This window comes from Nematolebias whitei, chromosome 1 (genome assembly GCF_014905685.2).
Source record: "Nematolebias whitei isolate Nwh7 chromosome 1, NemWhi1, whole genome shotgun sequence".
Lineage (NCBI taxonomy): Eukaryota > Metazoa > Chordata > Actinopteri > Cyprinodontiformes > Rivulidae > Nematolebias > Nematolebias whitei.
Window position 1 is genome coordinate 48,445,589 of NC_056498.1, and position 4,693 is coordinate 48,450,281.

Consider the following 4,693-nt stretch of genomic DNA (forward strand, 5'->3'; position numbering starts at 1 on the left):
ACATACATACATACATACATACTGTATATATATATATATATATATATTGATAGTCATTCAATTATCACAAAGTTCAGCTCATTCAGGACGTTACAGCTATGACTTTTGGAGTTTGTAACTGTTCGGCTAATTTGAGCTTGTAGCTACCGTTTTGTTATTTTCTATGGTTTTAACTAGCGATTCAGATTTAGTGTTTTTAGTAAGCATCATCATTCATGCTTCTTTTTACTGAAAATGCACGCTCTACTTGTTTTGGTCCATGTTGCACAAGCAATAGAGGCAATGTTGTTAAGTTTCCATGTTGAACAACTTGCTCATTATCGTTTTCGTGATTCACAAGAGCCCACCAACCTTTCCTTGAGTCACATTTCCAGCTTTTATATCGTATTCTGAAAAGGAGATTTTACAGCTTGTGGTGTTTCTTTCAATCTTTTGCTTCTTTGCTTGTTTGTTCATTTGTGTTGTGACGAAATATGGTTATGTGACGAGTGCGAGTCATCTTTCCACCATCTCTTTGCTGGTGTTGTTGTAAAAGATTTGCCGGAACAGATGCTTCTTGATCCTGGTGAGCATCTTGAGTCTGCTCCGCTTTTGTCGAGCTGCTCGTTGAAAGACTTATTAGACATTGTAGTTAAAAGGCAGCCTGGTGGTTTTTAGGGAAATCTGCTAAATAAAAAAAGGTGGTGATGGAAGTCGAATAATTATGTTGCTGGTGACACACTGCTAAGAATCTCAAAGGGCTTACTAGAAGGTTTTTGCTCCTGCATGTCCAGAGCGTAATAGTATGTGTTGATGTGTATTTCTACAGAAGCAGTGAATTCTACCAGTTTTGATGTTGTCTTAAAAATGTCATGATATCCAGCTTAAACCAGTTTAAACATTTCTGGCGATTATGACCCCCTGACTCGACACAGACTGAGCGCCATCCTTCACACAGACGGAGCCACATGTGATCCTCTGTATGGCATCGGCTTCCAGCTGCAGTCCAGACAGACGATACGGATGTTTAACTATAAGACCGTGTTTTTCATTGAAAGAAAAAAAAAACTTAATTACTGCAGTTACAAAAGACAACTTCCTATTTGCTTAAATTATGTTTCTTCATTAAATTGACTGCATAATTTAGGAATAAAAATCTTTTTCCCATTCACGACACTTTCCAGTGCAAAGCAATGCCACTTGCAAGAGGTAGGAACTTGAAAGGATCGTTCTTTTTTTTAAAATCTATATTGATCTACATACGTAATCAAGATTCATCAATCATTCATTATGAATTGGTGGTAGTCAAGCATGTTGGAATACGCCTCTTGCAAAGATGAATTATGTCTGCACCCACTGTTCCCTTAGGAACTCATTAGTGTCCGTATCAGGAATGTTGGGGGGGGAAAAGCCACCAAAAGTTGCTGACCCTCCCCACATGTTTTGTCTACTTGTCTGTCACTTGCCCACAATGAGGAGATTGAGAGCGGGCCAGTCATTAACCCCACAAGCACCGAGTCCAAGGACCAGCAGTGACCTGTGGGGTTAACTCTGTCTGTGTTCCCCCAGCAGGCCCGGACAACGGGGACAACTGACCTCTGGTCGTGGCCAGCCTCCAATAGGAGATAAGTAGGGATTTACTTTAGTGCTGCTGTGCATACCTCCTTTCTACTGTAGTGAAAAAGAAAGGGTCTGCTTGAATAAATAAATGGGACTGATGGTGCAACTTGGGTCCAATGCACACTGACAAGCCATTACATAGGTCCTGATTTATTTATTTGCCAAAACTGCAATTCAGGATTAATATCCAAGTTGCACCTTTTTGCACTCGCTGTTCTCCGGCTGAGGATCCACGTCTCTTGGACAAAACCGACGTCGCAGTGCCCCCATTGCGTTGGGGATGGGGTTGTGTTGTTTTGACTTGTCGTGCACATCCCAAATCTTGTAACTTGTCACGCCTTATGCAAGTGGGTAGTGATAAACAGGAAAAACTGCATGGTAGACGTTGCCAACTGGTCTGTTTCTACAAAGACGTATGAATTAATAAGATGCGCAAGTCTAATCATTGCAAATATTTTATAAACTGCATAAGCTGCTTGGATAGGATGAAACTTTTTGTTAGATTACTGTATGAAGTATTTACTTCTTGTGAACAGTTATTTTCTTGTGCCGTTGCTGCTGCATGTCAGTATTTTTTTCAGTATGGCACCTACTGTTTAAGAGAACTGCAGTGGGTGCTGCACGTCTGAAGCACCAGGATTAACAGCAACTCTACTCTCTTGACTTTACAGTTTGCACTCTGGTATAATCTCACATTTAGAGCCCTTCTAAAACCCATCATAAAGTGAGTGTCTACTTGGTTTTTGTTCCTTTTTAGGACCTTTTGCTGTATAACCACCTACCTTGCCAGGACCAGTAGCCCTTATGGGAACCAAAGCTCGATTCTAATATGGTTGAATGTCATTTTTGGGTTAGGAGTTTGGCTTAAAGCTAAGGCAGGGTTAGATTCAGGGTGATGATCAGTATTAGGCTGCAGAAATGAATGGAAGCCAATGCAATCTCCCAGTAAGGTTAGACATGTGTGTGTTTCAGGGGATGGTTTTTACATTACGAGTGCTTTTGCCATGCAAGGGGTGTCCCTTTTCTGCAGAAATGTTTACACAGGGGTAAGTGTCACAGTAAGAATGTGAGAATGTCAAAACAAAATTTCCCAGCAGTGTTCTTAACTATACCTGGCAACATTCATAACCTCATTGATGAGTGCATGAGTCACACATGCTCTGTTAAACTTGATAAAAGTGACAAAATAATTAAATGATTGTTTGCACAGATGATGGCTGAATGGAAATCTTACATTGTTACGTTTTTCTGCATTATTCAGGGGGTTTGTGTGATTGTAGTCATTTTGCCTTGAAGGTACAACAAAACCACTATACGTTAATTCAACCTATTAGCCTCAAATAATGTGCAGGCTAAGCAGGCAATAAAACTCAAACACCCTTGAATGAGAACGACAGAGATCAAGCCAAGGAGCAAATATCCATCGGACGAGTTGTCTAAAAGCGTAAAAGTACGCCGACTTATTTCTGATAGGGGATAATTGTAATTAACAACTCAAATGGAGCAAAGCCGTGACAGATGCACATCTTTAGTGTGGATTGTGCGTGTGCCCGAGAATGTAAATCACTGGGGCGTTGCAGCCGGTACCCTTCACTTGACCTCACCAACACACTCCAGCGCTTTGACGGTGCGGCTGAGCAGGAGGCTCTGCCAAAACATAATTTCATCTACGTTAGAAGGTTAAATAGGAAATCAAAAAAGTTCAAGACAAAAACAACTGTTAAATATGTTAATATAAGTTAATTTAACAAGTTAAATATGGAGGCTTGTTTAAGCAATTCTAGTTGGAACCTACGTTGTAAAGGATCCTGAAAATCACAGTTGATGCGATATTGATAAAATGAAATGGTCGCAGAATAACTTTAGTGGATTTCACGTTGCAGAGTTTAACAGTAAGACGTTCTAATTAAAGCCTAATATTGAGACAAATGAGAAGGTCTAGTCATGGTCTGTAGTCATTTTTAAAAGGCGCTGTTAGGATGTGTTGAGTAGGAGGCATGTTGTTCTTGTTTGCGTTCCCACTGGTTCATAAATCATATGATAATGAGTTCAGTTGTCTTGGGAATCTCTAAAAATATAACTGAATGAATTATTCTGTCACTTCTTTTGACAAAAATCAAATGCTTCCACTAGAATTTAAATGTTGGCCAAGCGTCGTCACTCCCGATTAATTCACAAGGCGGGTCAACTAAAGGAATAATGTAAACACATCACTTTTGCTCAGTGAGCTGCGGTCGGAGTCACATTTTCTTTCTTTACCACGTGTTTACAGACCAAAGTGTTTCACGCGGAGGCTCTGAAAGGCGCCCGGTCGATTTTATCGGTCTGTACGGTGGAAGTCAGCACCATTATTCCAGCTGTGAAGAGATGGATCCAGTGGTTGTGTCAAAACAATTTCACTCTTATTTCTCTCTAAATAAATTGTTGTCATATGTATCCAATATTGCGGTCCGCCACAGTCTCTGCAGCTTTAATGTGCTGCCTTTCATTCCCATTTCATATTCTTGAAGCTCCGTCTGACTATAATCATCTTCATGCTGCCTTTGATATCTCCAGAATACACACATGTAGAAGCTCAAAGGGGAATTTTGGATCATGCACTAACTCGGGGCATTGGGTAGTATTTTTGTCTCTAAGGTACCTGTAGTATCTCACTGGGCTGCGACTGCTGGAGACACGTAATTTTAATAAAATAGGTGAATTTTCTGTTCTAGTCTCACTGAATCCTGAATGTTTGCGAACAGCAAGCCGTGCCGCTGCATTTTGTGTGGTCAGTTCATGTGCACTGCTTGTAAATTTGCATTCTTGGCAGAGCACATTATTTTGTTGTCCACCTCCTAGGTTAGGTTTAGGTTTATTTGTTAACACAAGGTCAACGATGCAATGAAATGCTCAGGATGAGAAGAACCATCTCGACTTGTCAAAAAAACAACAAGAAATACCAAAGCATGCAACAAAAATACAAAAACAAGGCCTCAAAAGTGAAAAAGAAATACATTACAGCAGCATGGTCCTGTTAGCATTGTGGTTCTGTTGGCAGCGTGGTTCTGTTGGCAGCGTGGTTCTGTTAGCAGCATGGTCCTGTTAGCATTGT